The sequence below is a fragment of the Dendrobates tinctorius genome, unplaced genomic scaffold, assembly GCF_039654945.1.
Source record: "Dendrobates tinctorius isolate UK_male_01 unplaced genomic scaffold, ASM3965494v1 ptg000117l, whole genome shotgun sequence".
In the NCBI taxonomy this organism is placed as follows: Eukaryota; Metazoa; Chordata; class Amphibia; order Anura; family Dendrobatidae; genus Dendrobates; species Dendrobates tinctorius.
The window spans coordinates 14,233,869-14,259,999 of record NW_027361785.1 but is presented as its reverse complement, the minus strand read 5'-3'; the positions used below and the strand labels follow the sequence as shown (position 1 = coordinate 14,259,999).

General features: G+C 44.1%; 1 protein-coding gene across 4 annotated transcripts in view; it reads left to right on the top strand.

The window, feature by feature from the left end:
* Positions 1-241: 241 nt before the first annotated feature.
* Positions 242-26,131, top strand: part of CAMKK1 (calcium/calmodulin dependent protein kinase kinase 1) — a 433,796-nt gene continuing 407,906 nt past the window's right edge. For all 4 annotated transcript variants that reach the window (XM_073590582.1, XM_073590580.1, XM_073590579.1 and 1 more), the window contains exon 1: positions 242-394. The gene's annotated coding sequence lies outside the window, so the exon portion shown is untranslated. The remainder of the gene's footprint in view (positions 395-26,131) is intronic.

Genomic DNA, 26,131 nt, shown 5'->3' with positions numbered 1-26,131 from the left:
AGGACAGTATGGCGCCGCCATAGACCGGAGAGCAGCGCAGCACCAGACCAGCTGCCGGGCCGTACTACCGTGCTGCTCACGTTAAAACTCCCGGGAGGAAAGTAGCTGAGCTCTCACGAGACTTCCCGGGGATGGAGCATGAGCACTGCGAAGTGGGGAATGCCAGCTGTCCATCTGAACTGCTGGCAACTAAGAGCAGCCAATAGGAAAAGAGTAGCAGACTAAACTCCTCCCCCATGCAGAGAAGCTGGAGAAATGACAGGGCTGACACCAGCAGCTCCGCGGCAGGCAGACACTGAGCGCAGAGAAAGTGACAGCAGCCGGAGAGGGCAGGAGCTGGGAAACCCCGCACACATCGGATCACAGGAGACTGCCTCACTATGTCCTCACACAGGTACTGTCCTCATCATCCGTGCAGAGCGGGCAGGACGTGCACTGATACTGCAGGCAGGACCGGGACGTGCACTGATACTGCAGGCAGGACCGGGACGTGCACTGATGTGCACTGATACTGCAGACAGGACCGGGACATACTGGTACTGGAGGCAGGACCGGGACATACTGATACTGCAGGCAGGACCGGGACGTGCATTGATACTGCAGGCAGGACCGGGACATACTGATACTGCAGGCAGGACCGGGACGTGCATTGATACTGCAGGCAGGACCGGGACGTGCACTGATGTGCACTGATACTGCAGACAGGACCGGGACATACTGGTACTGGAGGCAGGACCGGGACATACTGATACTGCAGGCAGGACCGGGACGTGCATTGATACTGCAGGCAGGACCGGGACGTGCACTGATGTGCACTGATACTGCAGACAGGACCGGGACATACTGGTACTGGAGGCAGGACCGGGACATACTGATACTGCAGGCAGGACCGGGACGTGCATTGATACTGCAGGCAGGACCGGGACATACTGATACTGCAGGCAGGACCGGGACGTGCATTGATACTGCAGGCAGGACCGGGACGTGCACTGATGTGCACTGATACTGCAGACAGGACCGGGACATACTGGTACTGGAGGCAGGACCGGGACATACTGATACTGCAGGCAGGACCGGGACGTGCATTGATACTGCAGGCAGGACCGGGACGTGCACTGATGTGCACTGATACTGCAGACAGGACCGGGACATACTGGTACTGGAGGCAGGACCGGGACATACTGATACTGCAGGCAGGACCGGGACGTGCATTGATACTGCAGGCAGGACCGGGACATACTGATACTGCAGGCAGGACCGGGACGTGCATTGATACTGCAGGCAGGACCGGGACGTGCACTGATGTGCACTGATACTGCAGACAGGACCGGGACATACTGGTACTGGAGGCAGGACCGGGACATACTGATACTGCAGGCAGGACCGGGACGTGCACTGACACTGCAGGCAGGACCGGGACGTGCACTGACACTGCAGGCAGGACCGGGACGTGCACTGACACTGCAGGCAGGACCGGGACGTGCTGATACTGCAGGCAGGACCGGGACGTGCACTGATACTGCAGGCAGGACCGGGACGTGCACTGACACTGCAGGCAGGACCGGGACGTGCTGATACTGCAGGCAGGACCGGGACGTGCACTGATACTGCAGGCAGGACCGGGACGTGCACTGACACTGCAGGCAGGACCGGGACGTGCACTGACACTGCAGGCAGGACCGGACATGCTGATACTGCAGGCAGGATCGGGACGTGCATTGATACTGCAGGCAGGAGCGGAACGTGCACTGACACTGCAGGCAGGACTGGGACATGCACTGATACTGCAGACAGGACCAGGACATGCACTAATACTGCAGGCAGGACCAGGACATACACTGATACTGCAGGCAGGACCGGGACATGCACTAATACTGCAGGCAGGACCGGGACATACTGATACTGCAGGCAGGACCGAGACATACTGATACTGCAGGCAGGACTGGGACATGCACTAATACTGCAGGCAGGACCGGGACATGCACTAATACTGCAGGCAGGGCCGGGACATGCACTAATACTGCAGGCAGGGCCGGGACATGCACTAATACTGCAGGCAGGACCGGGACATGCACTAATACTGTAGGCAGGACTGGGACATGCCCTAATACTGCAGGCAGGATCGGGACATGCACTAATACTGCAGGCAGGACCGGGATGTGCACTGACACTGCAGGCAGGACCGGGACATACTGATACTGCAGGCAGGATCGGGATGTGCATTGATACTGCAGGCAGGAGCGGGACGTGCACTGACACTGCATGCAGGACCGGGACGTGCACTGACACTGCAGGCAGGACCGGGACATACTGATACTGCAGACAGGACCGGGACATGCACTAATACTGCAGGCAGGACCGGGATGTGCACTGACACTGCAGGCAGGACCGGGACATACTGATACTGCAGGCAGGACCGGGACATACTGATACTGTAGGCAGGACTGGGACATGCACTAATACTGCAGGCAGGACCGGGACATGCACTAATACTGCAGGCAGGACTGGGACGTGCAATGATACGACAGGCAGGACCGGGCCATGCACTGATACTGCAGACAGGACCAGGACATGCACTAATACTGCAGGCAGGACCGGGACATACACTGATACTGCAGGCAGGACCGGGACGTGCACTGATACGGCAGGCAGGACCGAGACGTTCCCTGATACTGCAGGCAGGACCGGGACGTGCACTGATACGGCAGGCAGGACCGAGACATTCCCTTATACTGCAGGCAGGACCGGGACGTGCACTGATACTGTAGGCAGGACGGGGACATGCACTAATACTGCAGGCAGGACCGGGATGTGCACTGATACTGCAGGCAGGACCGGGACGTGCAATGATACTACAGGCAGGACTGGGACATGAACTGATACTGCAGGCAGGACCAGGACATGCACTAATACTGCTGGCAGGCCTGGGACATACACTAATACTGCAGGCAGAAGCGGGACATGCACTAATATTGCAGGTAGGACCGGGACATGCACTAATAGTGCAGGCAGAACTGGGACATGCACTAATACTGCAGGCAGGACCGGGACATGCACTAATACTGCAGGCAGGACTGGCACATGCACTAATGCAGCAGGCAGGACCGGGACTTGCACTGATTCTGCGGACAATACCAGACCGTGCACTGATACTGCATGCAGGACTGAGACATACTGATACAGCAGGTAGGACCAGGATATGCACTAATACAGCAGGCAGTACTAGGACATGCACTGATCCTGTATGCAGGACCAGGATGTGCATTGATACAGCAGGTAGGACCAGGACATGCACTAATATTGCAGGCAGGACCGGAACTTGCATTAATTCTGCAGGCAGGACCGGGACATACACTAACTCTGCAGGCAGTACCGGGACATACCCTAACTCTGCAGGCAGAACCGGGACATGCACTAATACTGCAGGCAGGACCGGGACGTGCACTGATACTGCAGACAGGACAGGGACGTGCACTGATTTTGCTGGCAGGACCGGGACGTACACTGATTCTTCAGGCAGTACCAGGACATACACTGATACTGCAGGCAGGACTGAGACATACTGATACAGCAGGCAGGACCAGGATATGCACTAATACAGCAGGCATTACTAGGACATGCACTGATCCTGCATGCAGGACCAAGATGTGCATTGATACAGCAGGCAGGACCAGGATATGCACTAATACAGCAGGCATTACTAGGACATGCACTGATCCTGCATGCAGGACCAAGATGTGCATTGATACAACAGGTAGGACCAGGACATTCACTAATATTGCAGGCAGGACCGGGACATGCACTAATATTGCAGGCAGGACCGGAACTTGCATTAACTCTGCAGGCAGGACCGGGACATACACTAACTCTGCAGGCAGTACCGGGACATACCCTAACTCTGCAGGCAGAACCGAGACATGCACTAATACTGCAGGCAGGACCGGGACGTGCACTGATACTGCAGACTGGACAGGGACGCGCACTGATTCTGCTGGCAGGACCGGGACGTGCACTGATTCTTCAGGCAGTACCAGGATGTGTAGTGATACTGCAGGCAGGACTGAGACATACTGATACAGCAGGCAGGACCAGGATATGTAATGATACAGCAGGCATTACTAGGACATGCACTGATTCTGTATGCAGGACCAGGATGTGCACTGATACAGCAGGCAGGCATTAATATTTCATGCAGGACCGGGACATGCACTGATAGTGCAGGCAGGACCAGGACATGCACTGATATTGCAGGCAGGACCGGGACATGCACTAATACTACAGGCAGGATCGGGACATGCACTAATATTGCAGGCAGGATCGGGACATGCACTAATACTACAGGCAGGACCGGGACATGCACTTATACTGCAGGCAAGACCGGGACATACTGATACAACAGGCAGGACCGAGACATGCACTAATACTGCAGACAGGACCGTGACATATAGTATTACTGCAGTTGGACCAGGACATGCACTAACACTACAGGCAGGACTGGGACATACACTAACTCGGCAGGCAGGACCGGGACATGCACTAATACTGCAGGCAGGATCTGGACATACTGATACAGCAGGCAGTACTAGGACATGCACTAATACTGCAGGCAGGACCAGGACAAGCACTGATAGTGCAGGCAGGACCAGGACATGCCACTGATACATTAGCCAGTATCTGGACACATACATCAGGTGGTATCGGGATATATACGTACAGCATGCAGGAACGTCAGGATGTGCACTGATATAGCAGGCTGGACTGGGATATATACATACAGTTGTGGCCAAAAGTATTGACACCCCTGCAATTCTGTCAGATAATACTCAGTTTCTTCCTGAAAATGATTGCAAACACAAATTCTTTGTTATTATTATCTTCATTTAATCCAAACAAGTTCAAGCTGCCCTGCAGTCCGAGGGTACAACAGTGTCAACCTGTACTATCCGTCGGCATCTGAATGAAAAGGGACTGTATGGTAGGAGACCCAGGAAGACCCCACTTCTTACCCCGAGACATAAAAAAGCCAGGCTGGAGTTTGCCAAAACTTACCTGAGAAAGCCTAATACGTTTTGGAAGAATGTTCTCTGGTCAGATGAGACAAAAGTAGAGCTTTTTGGGCAAAGGCATCAACATAGAGTTTACAGGAGAAATGAAGATAATAATACCAAAGAATTTGTGTTTGCAATCATTTTCAGGAAGAAACTGAGTATTATCTGACAGAATTGCAGGGGTGTCAATACTTTTGGCCACAACTGTACAGCAGAGAGGACCGGGACATGCACTAATACAGCAGACTGGACCAGTGTAACAGGCCAAATTAACCCTTGACCAGATTAATCCCGGGTATAGTTCGGCCCAGGCCAGAGTATACCCCGAGAGATAAACTGTCCTATGCCAAACTATACCCGAGGGTGTAAAATAACTTAGGCCATAGTTTTCCCCTCCAGGATACAATATACCCTTTGTAAATGAGATAGATTTTAGATGCAATTCTTTAATAACTTAAAACGGACGGACATACAGATAGCCGGAAGGTATTTTTGTTATTCACATGATGTAGATTGTTGTTACCATATAACAGGTAACGGACAGCAGTCATTACATCTGAAATTACACTGTTGTCAGATAACATAAGTGCTTTTACCTTGGAACACAATTGTAACTTGGTCTTCTCACTTCACTGGTTTTCTCACCCTGTCTCTGATTGGTTGATAAGAGAGCCAATCTCTTTCTATTATACTCAGACACGTGGCTGCTTGTAATGTGTGACTACTGAGAAGTGCGGTAGGATTCTTTACCTCGTTATATCTTTGTGGAAGTCTAATATTTTTACTGATTGAAGTATTTCTATTTCAAGTAATAAAAGTCTATGTGCTTAGAACATTAAGATTTATGTCAGTTATTTTCTCACATAACTTGACAAACCCGAATCTCCAATAAGATGTTGAAAAATTACGTAATTCATGTGTACATCACTCAACGCTGCTGATATCAAGGTCTAATCTGGCATGAGGGGGCATGAAATGGTCTATACCACAATATATCTTGTGATATAATTGAGCCTAGACCGATTTAACCCCACTTATAGTCTGGACTTGGGGTCTACTAAGGCCTGTTACAGCGGGTTATGCCCTAATCAGCGCTGAGGAGAGATAATAAAACTACGGTATGTACGTAGGACATTAAAAAAAACATGAGTGGATAATGTCTGGGATGATCCATGATCTTGATTAGCTAGGAACTAGTTAATTATCGTTTTGTTACCCATTTATTCTGACCTAGTAGACAGGAGGTAAAAGAGATGTGTTACATAGCCCCCATCTGTGGACGTCGGGCACTCAGACCATCCTCATGGAGTCGGTTTCTAACTGTTTGTGCAGTTACATGCACATTTGTGGCCTCCTGGAGGTCATTTTGCAAGGCGCTAGCAGTGTTCCTCCTTGCACAAAGGCGGAGGTAGTGGTCCTGCTGCTGGGTTGTTGCCCTCCTACGGCCCCCTCCACGTCTTCTGGTGTACTGGCCTGTCTCCTGGTAGCGCCTCCAGCCTCTGGACACTACGCTGGCAGACACAGCAAACCTTCTTGCCACAGCTCGTATTGATGTGCCATCCTGGATGAGCTGCTCTACCTGAGCCACTTGTGTGGGTTGTAGAGTCTGTCACATGTTACCACAAGTGTGAAAGCACAACCAACATTCAAAAGTGACCAAAACATCAGCCAGAAAGCATTGGTGCTGAGATGTGGTCTGTGGTCCCCACCTGCAGAACCACTCCTTTAATGAGGGTGTCTTGATAATTGCCAATAATTTCCATCTGTTGTCTATTCCATTTGCACAACAGCATGTGAAATGACATAATAACATAGTAACATAGTTATTAAGGTTGAAGGAAGACTTTAAGTCCATCTAGTTCAACCCATATGCTATCCTATCTTGCCATAACATGTTGATCCAGAGGAAGGCAAAAAAAACCCATGTGGCAAACACTAAGCTTCACTTTGGGGGAAAAAAATCCTTCCCGACTCCACATACGGCAATCAGACTAGCTCCCTGGATCAACGCAATATTAAAGAAACTAGTGTATATACCCTGTAATATTATACTTTTCAAGAAAGGCATCCAGTCCCCTCTTAAATTTTAGTAGTGAATCACTCATTACAACGTCATATGGCAGAGAGTTCCATAGTCTCACTGCTCTTACAGTAAAGAATCCGCGTCTGTGAGTATGCTTAAACCTTCTTTCCTCCAGACATAGAGGATGCCCCCTTGTCCCCGTCACAGGCTAAGAGTAAAAAGATCATTAGAAAGGTCTTTGTACTGTCCTCTCATATATTTATACATTGTAATCAGATCACCCCTAAGCCTTCGATTTTCCAAACTAAATAACCCCAAGTGTAATAACCTGTCTTGGTATTGCAGACCCCCTAGTTCCTTAATAACCTTGGTTGCTCTTCTCTGCACCCGCTCCAGTTCAGCTATGTCTTTCTTATACAACGGAGACCAGAACTGTACACAGTATTCTAAGTGTGGTCGCACTAGTGACTTATATAGAGGTAAAATTATGTTCTCCTCATGAGCATCTATGCCTCTTTTAATGCATCCCATTATTTTATTTGCCTTTGCAGCAGCTGCCTGACACTGGCCGCTAAATGTGAGTTTGTCGTCCACCCATACACCCAGGTCTTTTTCAGTGACAGTTTTGCCCAGTGTTTTACAGTTAAGCACATAATTATACATCTTGTTTGTTCTACCCAAGTGCATGACCTTACATTTATCCACATTAAAGTTCATTTGCCATTTATCAGCCCAAGCTTCTAGTTTACATAAATCCTCCTGTAATATAAAATTGTCCTCCTCTGTATTGAATACCCTGCAGAGTTTAGTGTCATCTGCAAATATTGAAATTCTACTCTCTATGCCCCCTACAAGGTCATTAATAAATATGTTAAAAAGAAGCGGGCCCAAAACTGACCCCTGTGGTACCCCACTGCTAACCGTGACCCAGTCAGAGTGTGCTCCATCAATAACCACCCTTTGTTTCCTATTCCTGAGCCAGCTCTTAACCCACTTACACATATTTTCCCCTATCCCCATTGTTCTCATTTTATGTATCAACCTTTTGTGTGGCACCGTATCAAAAGCTTTTGAAAAGTCCATGTACACCACATCCACTGCATTCCCTTGGTCCAGTCCGGAACTTACCTCTTCATAAAAGCTTATCAGATTAGTCTGACAGGAACGGTCCCTTGTAAACCCATGTTGATATTGGGTCATGAGGTTATTCTTCTTCAGATACTCCAGTATAGTATCTCTTAGAAAACCCTCCAGGATTTTACCCACAGTTGAGGTTAAACTTACTGGCCTATAATTTCCAAGTTCAGTTTTTGTCCCTTTTTTGAATATTGGCACCACATTTGCTATATGCCAGTCCTGTGGTACAGACTATGTTATTATGGAATCTTTAAAGATTAAAAATAATGGTCTATCTATGACCAGCGTCGGACTGGCCCACCGGAGAACCGGAGGATTCTCCGGTGGGCCCTGGCATCTGGTGGGCCCTGGCACCTGCTGGCATACAGGGCCAGCAGTTGCCTAGGGCCCCCGCTGCTCCAGGGGCCCCCAGCCAGTGTTGTGTCGCACACCATGCAGCTGCTATGGGGGCCCCTGCCAGCGGAGCAGCAGCGGGTGTCAGGAGGCAGGAGCCCCTGTCCCCGCTGCTAAAGAGAAATGAATATTCACTGCGAAGCAGTGAATATCATTTCAGGTCTCCACCCCCCCAGAGGCCCCGCCCCCAGCCCAGTAAGCTGCTCAGCAGACTACAGCTGTAAATCAGGGCCGGCGCCGCCCTCAGTCCTCTCTGCTCCTGGCTCACAGCCAGTGCGCGCCCCGCTGTGTGTCTGGCAGAGGGGGCAGCTCCTGACACTGAAGCCGGGATCAGCGTGGGAGCGAGGAGGAGAGGTGAGTATTGTGTTTTTTTTTTTTTTTTTATATATCTCTCGCTCTCTCTATCTGTCTCTCTCTATCTATCTATCTCTATATATCTCTCTCTCTATCTCTCTTATATCTGTCTATCTTTCTATCTCTATCTATTATCTATATCTATCTCTATCTATTATCTATATCTATCTATTTCTATATCTATCTCTATCTATCGCTCTATCTTTATATCTATCTTTCTATCTCTACATCTATCTCTATATCTATCTATCTCTATATCTTTCTATATATATCTCTATATCTATCTATTATGTCTATCTATCTATCTATCTCTATATCTATCTATCTTACTCTATCTATCTCTATATCTATTATCTCTATATTTATTATCTATCTAGCTACCATCTATATCTATCTAGCTACCATCTATATCTATCTATATATATCTCTATCTAATATCTATATCTATCTATCTCTATACCTATCTATCTATCCGTTATCTATCTCTATATCTTTTCTCTGTATCTATCTATCTCTATATCTATATCTCTCGCTATCTATCGCTCTATCTCTATATCTATATCTATCTCTATATCTATCTTTATATCTATATCTATATATCTATCTCTATCTATCTCTATATCTATCTCTATATCTATATCTATTTCTCTCTATATCTATCTCTATATCTCTCTCTATAGCTATCTATCAATATATCTCTATCTATCTCTATATCTATCTCTCTGTATATCTATCTATCGCTCTATTTCTATATCTATCTTTCTATCTCTATATCTATATATCTATCTATCTTTCTCTATCTATTTATCTCTATATCTTTTCTCTGTATCTATCTCTCTCTATATCTATATCTATCTATCTATCTCTATATATATCTATTATCTCTATATCTATATCTATTTCTCTCTATATCTCTCTCTATATCTATCTATTTATCTCTATCTCTATATCTATCTCTCTGTATATCTATCTATCTTTCTATCTCTATATCTATCTCTATATCTATCTATCTTTCTCTAACTATCTATCTATTTATCTCTATTATCTATATCTATCTCTATCTATCGCTCTATCTCTATATCTATCTTTCTATCTCTACATCTATCTATCTTTCTATCTATCTCTATATCTATATCTATCTATTATGTCTATCTATCTAGCTATAGCTATCTCTATTATCTATATCAACCTATCTCTATATCTTTCTATCTTACTCTATCTCTATATCTATCTGTTATCTCTATATTTATTAGCTATCTTTATCTATCTATTATCTATATCTATATCTATCTCTCTATCTATTTATCGATCTCTGTATCTATCTCTCTCTATATCTATCTCTCTCTCTATCTACCGCTCTCTCTATCTCTATCTATCTATCTTTATATCTATATCTATCTATATCTATATCTATCTATTATCTCTATATCTATCTACCTATCTATCTATATATCTATCTCTATATCTATATCTGTTTCTCTCTATATCTATCTCTATATCTCTCTCTCTATAGCTATCTATATTTTATCTCTATATCTATCTATCTATCTATCTATTATCTCTATATCTATCTATCTCTATATCTATCTGTTATCTCTATATCCATATCTATCGCTATATCTATCTATCTATCTATCTATCTCTATATCTATCTGTTATCTCTATATCCATATCTATCGCTATATCTATCTATCTATCTCTATATCTATCTTTCTATCTAACACTATATCTCTATATCTATCTCTATATCTCATTATCTATCTCTATCTCTATCTCTCTCTCTTTATCTATCTATCTATTGATCTATCCATCTATCTCTATATCTATCTCTATATCTATCTATTATATCTATCTATTATCTCTATTATCTATATATATCTATCCATCTATCTATCTAGCTATCTCTATCTATCTCTATATCTCTCTCTATATCTATCTTTCTAACTCTATATCTATCTATCTCTATACATATCTCTATATCTAGCTATTATCTCTATATCTATCTTTCTATATCTATCTGTCTCTATATCTATCTCTATATCTATCTATCTATCTATCTCTATATCTATTATCTATCTATCTATCTATCTATCTCTATATCTATTATCTCTATATCTATCTCTATATATATCTCTATATCTATTTTTATTTATAGCCATCTATCTATATATATTTATCTCTATATCTAACTATATATGTCTATATTATTATTATTATTATTATTATTATTATTATTATATCTGTATATCTCTATCTATTATCTATCTCTATCTATATATCTATCTATCTCTATATCTTTCTATCTATAGCTATCTATCTCTATATCTATCTATCTATCCATTATCTATTTTCTATCTATCTCTATATCTATCTACCTATCGATCTATCTATCTATCTATCTATCTATCTATTTATCTTTCTTTCTATATCTATCTCTATCTATCTCTATGAATCTTTCTATCTATATCTATCCATTATCTACTTTCTATCCATTATCTACTATCTATCTCTATATCTATCTATTTCTACATCTATCTTTCTATCTATATCTATCTAACTATATATCTATATATCTATATAGCATTATACCCTATGAGGGGGTGCATTATTCCCTATGAGGGGGGCATTATTATACCTTATGAGGGGGCAGCATTATACCCTATGAGGAGGCAGCATTATACCCTATGAGGAGGCAGCATTATACCCTATGAGGAGGGCAGCATTATTCCCTATGAGGGGGTGCATTATTCCCTATGAGGGGGGCAGTATTATACCCTATGAGGGGGGCAGTATTATACCCTATGAGGGGGGCAGTATTATACCCTTTGAGGGGGCAGCATTATACCCTATGAGGGGGTGCATTATTCCCTATGAGGGGGTGCATTATTCCCTATGAGGGGGGCAGTATTATACCCTATGAGGGGGGCAGTATTATACCCTATGAGGGGGGCAGTATTATACTCTATGAGGGGGGTGCATTATACCCTATGAGGGGGTGCATTATACCCTATGAGGGGGTGCATTATTCCCTATGAGGGGGGCAGTATTATACCCTATGAGGGGGGCAGTATTATATTCTATGAGATGGCTGCATTATATTCTATGAGATGGCTGCATTATACTATGTGAGGGGGCTGCTTTATATTCTATGAGGGGGCTACCCCAACTCCTGCTACATAATTAAGACATGTACAACCTTATATTATACCCGGATATTAGCGTGTTTTACCGCATAATTGGTGGTCTGGTATTTAACTCTATGCAGCTGCATAGTGGGCCCCAAGAATGATTTTCTCTGGTGGGCCCAAGGTGTTCCAGTCCGACGCTGTCTATGACTGTACTTAATTCCTGCAGTACTCGGGGGTGTATCCCATCCGGGCCCGGGGATTTGTCAATCTTAGTGATTTTTAGATGCCGCCGTACTTCCTGCTGGGTTAAGCAGGTGACATTTAATGGAGAATTTTTATCACTGATCATGTTATCCGTCATGGGATTTTCTTGTGTAAATACTGTTGAAAAAAAGTCATTTAGCATATTGGCTTTTTCCTCATTCTCATCCACCATTTCACCCAGACTATTTTTAAGGGGGCCAACACTATCATTTTTTAGTTTCTTACTATTTATGTAGTTAAAGAATATTTTGGGATTATTTTTACTTTCTCTGGCAATGAGTCTCTCTGTCTCAATCTTTGCTGTCTTGATTTGCTTTTTACAGAATTTATTTAATCTTCTGTATTTAGTTAATGCCTCTTTACCTTCTTGCTTTAATTCTCTAAATGCTTTATTTTTATTTCTTATTGCACCCCTTACAGCTCTATTTAGCCATAGTGGTTTCCTCCTATTTCTCGCATGTTTATTCCCATACGGTATATATTGTGCACAGGTCCTATTCAGGATGCTAATAAACGTCTCCCATTTTCTTTGTGTATTTTTATGTCTCAGGATGTCGTCCCAGTTAATTGCACCAAGATCATCTCTCATCCGTTGGAAATTTGCTTTCCTGAAGTTTAGTGTCCTTGTAACCCCTCTACTACACATCTTATTAAAGGATACATGAAAACTTATTAATTTGTGATCACTGTTTCCCAAGTGACCCCCAACCCTTACATTTGATATGCGGTCTGGCCTGTTGGTTAATATTAGGTCTAGCAGTGCCCCCCTCTTGTTGGGTCCTGAACCAGTTGTGAAAGGTAATTGTCTCTCATCGTTGTCAGAAACCTATTACCCTTGCTAGAACTGCAGGTTTCGGTTCCCCAGTGTATTTCAGGGTAGTTGAAGTCCCCCATAATAATGACTTCTCCTTGAGTCGCAGCTTCATCTATTTGCTTTATGAGGATATTCTCTGTTGCTTCCATTATTTTTGGAGACTTATAACAAACCCCTATCAGTAATTTATTATTTTTCCCTCCTCCCCTTATCTCTACCCACAGGGACTCTACATTTTCATTAGATTCATATATATTATCACGAAGGATGGGCTTTAAGGATGATTTTACATATAAACACACGCCTCCCCCTCGTTTATTAGTTCGGTCATTTCTGAACAGACTATAGCCCTGTAAATTAACCGCCCAGTCGTGGCTCTCGTCCAGCCATGTCTCAGGTATCCCCACCATGTCATAATTATGTTCCAACAACATTAACTCCAATTCCTCCATTTTGTTGGCGAGGCTTCTGGCATTAGTACACATGCACTTTATGTATCTCTCTGTACCTCTATTCTTTCTTATTGATTGACAATGTTGCTTCCTAAGTGTACAGTTTGATTTCACAGAAGTTTGATTTACTTGGAGTTATATTCTGTTGTTTAAGTGTTCCCTTTATTTTATTTTGAGCAGTATATATATATATATATATATATATATATATATATATATATATACATATATATATATATATATATATATATACACAGCTCTGGCATAAATTAAGAGACCACTGCAAAATTTTCAGTTTGTCTGATTTTTCTCTTTATAGGTATATTTTTGAGTAAAATGTAAATTGCTCTTTTATTCTATAAACTACTGACAACATGTCTTCGAATTTTCGGGCACTAAATTTTGTATTTATTTTCAGAAATTGAGAAATGGTCAAAATGACAAAAAAATGCAGTGCTTGCAGACCTCAAATAATGCAAAGAAAACAAGTTCATAATCATATAGAAACAACAATACTAATGTGCTAACTCCGGAAGAGTTCAGAAATCGATATTTTGTGGAATAACCATGATTTTTAATCACAGCTATCATGCATCTTGGCATGCTTTCCACCAGTCTTTCACAATGCTTTTTGGGTGACCTTATGCCACTCCTGGTACAAAAGCAGTTCTGTTTGATGGCTTGTGACTATCCATCTTTCTCTTGATTACATTCCAGAGGTTTTCAATGGGGTTCAGGTCTGGAGATTGGACTGGCCATGACAGGGATTTGATGTGGTGGTCCTTCATCCACACATTGATTGGCCTTGCTGTGTGTCATGGCGCATTGTCCTGCTGGATAAAACAGTCCTCAGAGTTGGGGAACATTGCCTGAGCAGAAGGAATCAACTGTTTTTCCAGGATAACCTTGTATGCGGCTTGATTCATATGTCCTTCACAAAGATTAACCTGCCCAATTCCAGCCTTGCTGAAGCATCCCCAGATCATCACCGATCCTCCACCAAATTTCACAGTAGGTGCAAGACACTGTGGCTTGTATGCCTCTCTAGGTCTCCGTATAACCATTAGATGACCAGGTGTTGGGCAAAGCTGAAACTTAGACTCATCAGAGAAGATTACCTTACTCCAGTCATCTATGGTCCAATCCTTATGGTCTATGGCAAACTTCAGCCTGGCTCTCCTTTGCTTCTCATTGATGAAAGGCTTTTTTCTAGCTTTACATGACATGAGCCCTGCTTCTAGGGGCCTGTTACGAACTGTTCTTGTCGTGCACTTCACCCCAGGTGCCATTTGCCATTCCTTTTGTAGGTCACTTGATGTCATCCTGCGGTTGCTGAGTGACATTCGAATAAGATGACTGTCATTCCGGTCAGTGGAGAGTCGTTTTCGCCCCCTGCCGGTCTGTAGCTCTGTTGTCCCCAATATCTGCTGCTTGACCGTGTTGTGATGGACTGCCGTCTTAGAAATTTTAAGGATGGAGTCAACATGACGCTCACTGTATCCCTCTGCTAGTAAAGCCAGAATTGAGCCCTTTTCCTCTCTCAAGACTTTTCTTTTCAACTCCTTTGGCATGGTTAAACGTTATTTTTTCATTCCTATTACTTTTGGGATATTACTAGCACTTGTTTTGTAATCCAGCTTGTCCTATTGCAAGATGATTGTGAACACCACAGCAGGGTTTTTTATACTTTCCTTCATTAAATAAGATTTGGTTCAGGTGATCACCTAATCAGAAGCACATTAAGTAGAATGAGGTGTACTCTGGTTGGAATTCAACTGACATTGGAATGGCTGCCAGACATGTAGAGAAGCTGATTTTTATAAAACTGTGTAGTGGTCTCTTAATTTTTGCCAGAGCTGTATATATACTGTATATATAGTAGTTGTTTAGTGAATGGAGACGTGATCGCCTTCTGACTGGATACCACTGATTGCTCCTGTCCCATCATATAGCCCTGTTATAATGGACTGTACAGTGATGCAGCAGAGCCAAGCTTCCTGCACTACCCCCAATGGGAACAGCAGAGCATTGCAGCAAAGCACAGGGAAATCCTCAGTCCAGCAGGATGGTGTGTTACCTCTGCAAGAGGCTTCTGTCTTGACTGAGTGGTAATGCTAGATCATGCGAGATGATCCTCATCCAGATGCTTTCATGAACTTGTTAGTCCCTTTGCAATTAACCCCTGGCCTGCCTGTAGCATTGTGTTTGTTGAGACAGCTCTGTGTGGCAGGGAACGATCATGTCATCGTCCCCCTGTAGTCTTGGTTACACATCACTTGTTTTGGGATTCATTCCACCTAGTTGCGCTCCAAGCAGTTTACGGATGGAGGTTTTAGACTTATCGATTTTCTCCGTTGATCCCCCTTGTTTTCCTGCAGAGCTCTCTGCATTTTGGTTTTCTGCAACGTGGAAAAAAGTGTCCATACACAGAACAAGTTGTTTAGAGAAGTGTCACAACTTGCATGGTAGCAATGGTGACATTACTGTGTGTCTTCAGGTTTGCTCTGGGTGAGGAGGCTACAATAGGAACTGAGACTACAGCCAGACAGGAGAGGAAAGCTGGGAATGGATCAGATTGTAGACCCTGATGTCTGGGACATGGTTCATATGACCATGATTGAGCCAACGGCCATTTAATAAAGAAATATTATAAATGATACTTGGCGATAATATTTCTGCTTAAAGGCTTTTTATCTGGCTGAGAAGAAAAGTCTGATGAATTGTGACAATATGTGATTCGCACCCTCTCATGATACCTCTACATTCCCTGCGAGTGGGCGGTCACATGACCACATGTATGCGATTTGCATATTTGTGATCACGTGCCAAATAAATTCTCCTGCGTTTTCTTAAAGGGGTTATCCACTAATCAAAAACTCAAAAAATCCATTCTGAGTCCCTATGTTTCCCCCAGTAAAATAATAACATCTATACTCACCTCCGGTGCGGTTCCAGCAGTGTTGGCACTGTCTACCCGGGGATAGCGTAGCAGTGTAACGTCATGCAATCCCTGCAGCCTATCACTGGCTGTTTCACTCCCCTGTCTTCGGACAAATCACTTACATCTGCAGCGATTGAGCGCTGTTGCTCTCCTTCTTCCTCTAGATGTCTCGTATATACTCGTGTATAAGCTGAGATTTTCAGCCCATTTTTTTGGGCTGATAGTCCCCCTCTCAGCTTATACACGAGTCATATACCGGGGGGATAGGCGGGGGAGGGGGAGCGGGGGTGTCAGATCATACTCACCCTTCTCTGCAGCTCCCCTGCTTGTTCCATGTTGTTGACGCTGCTCTCTTCCTGCTTCAGCGGTCAAATGGTACCCGCTCATTAAATATGCACATATTTAATGAGCGGGTACCAGGACAAGCGCCAGGACCGGCTGAGTATGACCGGGGGGGGAGGCATAGTCACCTGTCCCTGCGCTCTGCTGTCTTGCGGCCTCTGCAGTGACATTCAGGCCAGAGGGCGCAATCGTGCCCTCTGCCTGCGCAGTCACTGCAGAGCCCACAATGCTGATGAGCAAGGGGCAGCGACGGAGGTGAGTATACAGGTTTTTTTTTGCAACGGAGGCAGCAGCAGCAGCAATATGATGGGGCTACTCACTGTGCAGCATAACTGGGGCCACTCACTGTGCAGATAACTGGGGCCTATCACTGTGCAGCAAAGCTGGGGCCACTCACTGTGCAGCATTATCTGGGGACACTCACTCTGCAGCATTATCTGGGGCCACTCACTGTGCAGCATTATCTGGGGCCACACGCTGTGCAGCATTATCTGGGGCCACTCACTGTGCAGCATTATCTGGGGCCACACACTGTGCAGCATTATCTGGGGCCACTCACTGTGCAGCATTATCTGGGGCCACTCACTGCAGCATTATCTGGGGCCACACACTGTGCAGCATTATCTGGGGCCACTCACTGTGCAGCATTATCTGGGGCCACTCACTGTGCAGCATTATCTGGGGCCACTCACTGTGCAGCATTATCTGGGGCCACACACTGTGCAGCATTATCTGGGGCCACACACTGTGCAGCATTATCTGGGGCCACACACTGTGCAGCATTATCTGGGGCCACACACTGTGCAGCATTATCTGGGGCCACACACTGTTCAGCATTATCTGGGGCCACACACTGTTCAGCATTATCTGGGGCCACACACTGTGCAGCATTATCTGGGGCCACTCACTGTGCAGCATTATCTGGGGCCACTCACTGCAGCATTATCTGGGGCCACACACTGTGCAGCATTATCTGGGGCCACTCACTGTTCAGCATTATCTGGGGCCACTCACTGTTCAGCATTATCTGGGGCCACTCACTGTTCAGCATTATCTGGGGCCACTCACTGTGCAGCATTATCTGGGGCCACACACTGTTCAGCATTATCTGGGGCCACTCACTGTGCAGCATTATCTGGGGCCACTCACTATGCAGCATTAACTGGGGCCACACACTGTGCAGCATTTTCTGGGGCCACTCACTGTGCAGCATTATCTGGGGCCACACACTGTGCAGCATTATCTGGAGCCACACACTGTGCAGCATTATCTGGGGCCACTCACTGTGCAGCATTATCTGGGGCCACTCACTGTGCAGCATTAACTGGGGCCACACACTGTGCAGCATTATCTGGGGCCACTCACTGTGCAGCATTATCTGGGGCCACTCACTGTGCAGCATTATCTGGGGCCACTCACTGTGCAGCATTATCTGGGGCCACACACTGTGCAGCATTATCTGGGGCCACTCACTGTGCAGCATTAACTGGGGCCACACACTGTGCAGCATTATCTGGGGCCACTCACTGTGCAGCATTATCTGGGGCCACTCACTGTGCAGCATTATCTGGGGCCACTCACTGTGCAGCATTTTCTGGGGCAACTCACTGTGCAGCATTATCTGGGGCCACACACTGTTCAGCATTATCTGGGGCCACTCACTGTGCAGCATTATCTGGGGCCACTCACTGTGCAGAATTAACTGGGACCAGACACTGTGCAGCATTATCTGGGGCCACTCACTGTGCAGCATTATCTGGGGCCACTCACTGTGCAGCATTATCTGGGGCCACTCACTGTGCAGCATTATCTGGGGCCACTCACTGTGCAGCATTATCTGGGGCCACACACTATGCAGCATTATCTGGGGCCACTCACTGTGCAGCATTATCTGGGCCACTCACTGTGCAGCATTATCTGGGGCCACTCACTGTGCAGCATTATCTGGGGCCACTAACTGTGCAGCATTATCTGGGGGCCACTCACTGTGCACCCTCGGCTTATACGCGAGTCAATACGTTTTCCCAGTTTTTTGTGACAAAATTAAGGGGGGGGTCGGCTTATACTCGGGTCGGCTTATACACGAGTATATATGGAATGTGATATGTCCGAAAGAGGGGAGAATGAAACGGCCGGTGATTGATCGCAGAGATTGCTTGACGTCACATTGTTATACAATCACCGGGATAGGCAGTGTCGACACCGTCTTAATGGTGCCAGCACCAGAGTTTTTATTTTATTGGGGGGAAATGTAGTGATTGAGAAGGGGTTGTTGTAGTAATGGACGGGATAGTACGTCTACCGCGAGCAGCGGCTCCCACATGGTGAGCGCCGCTGATCGCGCCCGGGTGTCAGCTGATTATCACAGCTGACACCCGGCACAATGTGTCAGGGGCGGTCACGGACCGCCCCCGACACGTTAACCCCTTGCACATCGCGATCAAACACGATCGCGGTGTACCGGGGGTTAAAGGGAAGCATCGGCAGGGAGGGGGCTCCCTCCGTGCTTCCCTGAGCCCCCCAAGGCAGCGCAATGTGCAGCGCTGCTGCGGGGGGCTCCTTTCCTGCAGGCCCCCGAATCCAAGATGGCGACGGGGGCCTTCGGGGGCCTGCAGGAAACTGGCTTACTCAGTGCCTGCAAAGCACAGGCATGAGGAAGCCTTCGGCACTGCCTGTGACAGATCGCTGATCTGTCATAGTGATCTGTGATGTGACAGATCAGCGATCTGTCACAGGACAGTGATGTCCCACCTGGGACTATTTAATAAAGTTAAAAAAAAAATAAAAAAAAGTGTTAAAATAATTTAAAAAAAATCGCCAAATAAATTAGAAAAAAAAAAAAATATTCCCCCACATAAATCCATTTTTTGGAAATAAAAAAAAAAACAATAAAAGTACACATATTAGGTATCGCCGCATCCGTAACGACCCGCCCTAAAAAACTGTCCCATTAGTTAACCCCTTTAGCGAACCCCTTAAAAAATAAAAATAAAAAACGAAGCAAAAAATAATGATTTATTATCATACCGCCAAACAAAAAGTGTAATAACGCGCGATAAAAAAGACGCATATAAATATCCATGGTACCTCTGAAAACGTCATCTTGTCCCGCAAAAATGAGCCGCCACACAGCACCAGCTGCGAAAAAATAAAAAAGTTATAGCTCACAGAATAAAGCGATGCAAAAATAATTATTTTTTCTATAAAATAGTTTTCATTGCATAAAACCGACAAAACATAAAAAACCGACCTAAATGAGGTATCGCTGTAACCGTACTGACCCGAAGAATAAAACCGCATTATCAATTTTACCGCACGCGGAACGGTGTAAACGCACCCCCCCCAAAAGAAATTCATGGAACGCTGGTTTTTGTTCATTCTGCGTCCCAAAAATCGGAATAAAAAGCGATCAAAAAATGTCACGTGCCCGAAAATGGTACCAATAAAAACGTCAACTCGTCCCGCAAAAAATAAGACCTCACATGACTCGGTGGGTCAAAATACGGAAAAATTATAGCTCTCAATATGTGGTGATGCAAAAACTATTTTTACAATAAAAAGCGTCTTTTAGCGTGCAACAGCTGCCAAACATAAAAATCGCCATAAATAGTAAAACAAATCCCCCGTTATCACCCCCTTAGTTAGGGAAAAATAATAAAATTAAAAAAAGTATTTATTTCCATTTTTCCATTAGGGTTAGGGCTAGGGTTAGGGCTAGGGTTAGGGTTAGGGTAGGGTTAGGGCTAGGGTTAGGGTTAGGGTTAGGGCTAGGGTTAGGGTTAGGGTTAGGGCTAGGGTTAGGGCTAGGGTTAGGGTTAGGGCTGAGATTAGGGTTAGGGGTGTGTTGGGGTTAGGGTTGGAGTTAGAATTGGGGGGTTTCCACTGTTTGGGCACATCAGATGCTCTCCAAACGCAACATGGCGTCTGATTTCAATTCCAGCCAATTCTGAGTTGAAAAAGTCAAATGGTGCTCCTTCCCTTCCAAGCTCTGCCATGCGCCCAAACAGTGTTTTACCCCCACATGTAGGGTATCAGCCTACTCAGGACAAATTGCAAAACAATTTTTGGGGTCCAATTTCTCCTGTTACCTTTAGGAAAATAAAAAATTGGGGGCAAAAATATTATTTTTGTGGAAAAAAATGATTTTTTTATTTTCACGTCCGAGCGTTATAAACTTCTGTGAAGCACTTGGGGGTTCAAAGTGCTCACCACACATCTAGATAAGTTCCGTGGGGGGTCTAGTGTCCAAAATGGGGTCACTTGTGGGGAGTTTCAATAGTTTAGGTACATCAGGGGCTCTCCAAACGCACATGACACCCGCAGACCATTCCATCAAAGTCTGCATTCCAAAACGTCACTACTTCCCTTCCGAGCCCCGACGTGTGTCCATACAGTAGTTTTCTCCCTCATATGGGGCGTCAGCGTACTCAGGACAAATTGGACAACAACTTTTGGGGTTCAATTTCTCCTGTTACCCTTGGGAAAATAAAAAAATTGGGGACTAATTGATCATGTTTGTGGAAAAAATACGATTTTTTTATTTTCATGCCCTGGCATTATAAACTTCTGTGAAGCCCTTGGGGGTTCAAAGTGCTCACCTCACATCTAGATAAGTTCCTTAGGGGGTCTAGTTTTCAAAATGGGGTCATTTGTGGGGGGTTTCCACTGTTTAGGTACATTAGGGGCTCTCCAAAGGCAACATGACACCCACTGACCATTCCATCAGTGTCTGCATTCCAAAACGTCACTACTTCCCTTCCGAGCCCCGACGTGTGCCCATACAGTAGTTTTCTCTCACATATGAGGTATCAGCATAATCAGGACAAATTGGACAACAACTTTTGGGGTCCAATTTCTCCTTTTACCCTTGGGAAAATAAAAAAATGGTGACTAAAAGATCATGTTTGTGGAAAAAATATGAATTTTTTATTTTCACGCCCGGGCGTTATAAACTTCTGTGAAGCACTGGGGGGTTCAAAGTGCTCACCACACATCTAGATAAGTTCCTTGGGGGGTCTAGTTTACAAAATGGTGTCATTTGTGGGGGGTTTCCACTGTTTATGTACATCAGGGGTTTTCCAATCGCGACATGGTGTCCGATCTCAATTCCAGCCAAAAACGTCAAATGGTGCTGCTACCCTTCCGAGCTCTGCCATGCGCCCAAATAGTGGTTTACCCCCACATGTGGGGTATCAGCGTACTCAGGACAAATTGCACAATAACTTTTACGGTCCTGTTACCCTTGGAAAAATAAGAATTGAGGGTGAAAAGATCATTTTTGTGGAAAAAATATGATTTTTTAATTGTACGGCTGTATGTTATAAACTTCTGTGAAGCCCTTGGGGGTTCAAAGTTCTCGCCACACATCTAGATAAGTTCCTTAGGGGGTCTAGTTTCCAAAATGGTGTCATTTGTGGGGGGTTTCCACTGTTTTGGTACATCAGGGGTTTTCCAATCGCGACATGGTGTCTGATCTCAATTCCAGCCAAAAACGTCAAATGGCGCTGCTTCCCTTCCGAGCTCTGCCATGCGCCCAAATAGTGGTTTACCCCCACATGTGGGGTATCAGCGTACTCAGGACAAATTGCACAATAACTTTTATGGTCCTGTTACCCTTGGGAAAATAAAAATTGGGGTGAAAAGATCATTTTTGTGGAAAAAATATGATTTTTTAATTGTACCGCTGTACGTTATAAACTTCTGTGAAGCCCTTGTGAGTTCAAAGTTCTCACCACATATCTAGATAAGTTCCTTGGGGGGTCTAGTTTCCAAAATGGGGTCACTTGTAGGGGGTTTCCACTGTTTAGGTACATCAGGGACTCTCCAAACGTGACATGGCGTCCAATCTGAATTCCAGACAATTTTGCATTGAAAAAGTCAAACGGCGCTCCTTCCATTCTGAGCTCTGCCATGCGTTCCCCCCACAAATCAGGTATCAGCGTACTCAGGACAAATTGCACAATAACTTTTGCAGTCCATTTTCTCCTGTTACCCTTGGTAAAATAAAAAAAATTGAACCTGAAGTATTTTTTTTGTGAAAAAAAGTTAGATGTTCATTTTTTTTTAAATATTAAAAAAAATTCCTGTGACGCACCTAAAGGGTTAATAAACTTCTTGAATGTGGTTTTGAGCACCTTAAGGGGTGCAGTTTTTAGAATGGTGTCACTTTTGGGTATTTTCTATCATATAGACCCCTCAAAGTGGCTTCAAATGTGATGTGGTCCTAAAAATAAAATGGTGTTGTAAAAATGAGAAATCGCTGGTCAACTTTTAACCCTTATAACTTCCTAACAAAAAAAAATTTTGGTTCCAAAATTGTGCTGATGTAAAGTAAACATGTGGGAAATGTTAGTTATCAAGTTTTTTGTGTGCCGTATCTCTGTCATTTAAGGGCATAAAAATTCAAAGTTGGAAAATTGCGAAATTTTCAAAATTTTTGCCAAATTTCCGTTTTTTTCACAAATAAACGCAAGTTATTTGAATGAAATTTTACCACTAACATGAAGTACAATATGTCACGAGAAAACAATGTCAGAATCACCGGGATCCATGGAAGCGTTCCAGAGTTATGACCTCATAAAGGTACAGTGGTCAGAATTGTAAAAATTGGCCCGGTCATGAACGTGCAAACCACCCTTGGGGGTGAAGGGGTTAATAGAACATTGAGAGAAACGGGAGAGAGTGCAGTCAGCATGTGAACTGCCACTATGCAAATTGCATACATGTGGCTAATCATGACAGTGTGCGCTTCACATACTGTCATGATTCGTCAGTCTGCAGTCATATATTATGACTGCAGACTTCTCTTCTCAGCCTGAAAACAAAACCTTTAATAATTTAAAGTGGATCTGTCACCAGATTTCACAATGCAGACTTCAGACGTTATTAAATAGATCTCTTAGTCTTGATGAGATGGGTGTGCTTACTTTGCAAATCCACAACAGAATGGCTACTTAGTTAATCCTCAAAGTAAAATGAACATCGAAGCTTGAGCCACAAAATGGTTTAAATATACAGCAAGAAAACTTTCACAAAGGATTATGTAGTCATTCTGAAACGAGTATTCAAAGTAAGTACACTAGCCTCATTGTCTCTAAGAGATCCATTTAATACGTATATGAAATTTGGTATTGTAAAATTTGGTGACAGATTTGCTTTAAATCCGATATTTTGGGAGATGTACATACAGTGCCTTGTGAAAGTATTCGGCCCCCTGGAACTTTTCAACCTTTTCCCACATATCATGCTTCAAACATAAAGATACCAAATGTAAATTTTTGGTGAAGAATCAACAACAAGTGGGACACAATTGTGAAGTTGAATGAAATTTATTGGTTATTTTACATTTTTATGGAAATTCAAAAACTGAAAAGTGGGGCGTGCAATATTATTCGGCCCCTTTAACTTAATACTTTGTTGTGCCACCTTTTACTGCGATTACAGCTGCAAGTCGCTTGGGGTATGTCTCTATCAGTTTTGTACATCGAAATACTGAAATTCTTGCCCATTCTTCCTTGGCAAACAGCTCGAGCTCAGTGAGGTTTGATGGAGATCATTTCTGAACAGCAGTTTTCAGCTGGCCGATGGCCGGTGGACACCGCATCTGGAGGCACGTTTGCCCCTCTCCTATATACTGACAAGCTCATTACCTTAGAGAGATCATTCTCCTCAACGCTTAAAGCACCATCGTCCTTTCTGATAGATGCCTATAAGCTCTACACAATCTATATACCACACGTAACTGAAGAAGGTCACATTGACCGAAACGTCTTTTTTCGTGTGCTACAATAAACCGCCTTACAAATACCTTTAAGTTGAGTGCTAGGCTCATATTTGTTGCTTTAACAGTTTGGGAACCTAACCTTAGCAACATCTTGAGTTGTGCTCATGGTGTTCTTCCTTTATGAGGTAATAACTCTGAAACGCTTCCATGGATCCCGGTGATTCTGACATTGTTTTCTCGTGACATATTGTACTTCATGTTAGTGGTAAAATTTCATTCAAATAACTTGCGTTTATTTGTGAAAAAAAACAGAAATTTGGCAAAAATTTTGAAAATTTCGCAATTTTCCACCTTTGAATTTTTATGCCCTTAAATCACAGAGATACGGCACACAAAAAACTTAATAAGTAACATTTCCCACATGTTTACTTTACATCAGCACAATTTTGGAACCAAAAATTTTTTTTGTTAGGAAGTTATAAGGGTTAAAAGTTAACCAGCGATTTCTCATTTTTGCAACACCATTTTATTTTTACAGACCGCATCACATTTGAAGTCACTTTGAGGGGTCTATATGATAGAAAATCCCCAAAAGTGACAGCATTCTAAAAACTGCACCCCTCAAGGTGCTCAAAACCACATTCAAGAAGTTTATTAACCCTTCAGGTGCTTCACAGGAATTTTTTGAATGTTTAAAAAAACTGAACATTTAACTTTCTTTCGCAAAAAAAATTACTTCAGGTCCAATTTTTTTTATTTTACCAAGGGTAACAGGAGAAATTAGACTGCAAAAGTTATTGTGCAATTTGTCCTGAGTACGCTGATACCTGATATGTGGGGGGGAACCACTGTTTCGGCGCATGGCAGAGCTCAGAAGGGAAGGAGCGCCGTTTGACTTTTTCGATGCAAAATTGGCTGGAATTCAGATCGGACGCCATGTCACGTTTGGAGAGCCCCTGATGTACCTAAACAGTGGAAACCCCCCACAAGTGACCCCATTTTGGAAACTAGACCCCCCAAGGAACTTATCTAGATATGTGGTGAGAACTTTGATCCCCCAAGGGCTTCACAGAAGTTTATAACATACAGTCGTACAATTAAAACATCATATTTTTTCCACAAAAATGATCTTTTCACCCTCAATTTTTATTTTTCCAAGGGTAACAGGACTCCAAAAGTTATTGTGCAATTTGTCCTGAGTACGCTGATACCCCATATGTGTGTTTAAACCACTATTTGGGCGCATGGCAGAGCTCGGAAGGGAAGCAGCGCCATTTGACTTTTTTGGTTGGAATTGGGATTGGACGCCATGCCGCGTTTGGAGAGCCCCTGATGTACCTAAACACTGTAAACCCCCTACAAGTGACCCCATTTTTGAAACTAGATCCCATAAGGAACTTACCTAGATGTGTGGTGAGCACTTTGAACCCCCAAGTGCTTCATAGAAGCTTATAACGCCCGGGTGTGAAAATAAAAAAATCATATTTTTTCCACAAACATGATCTTTTAGTC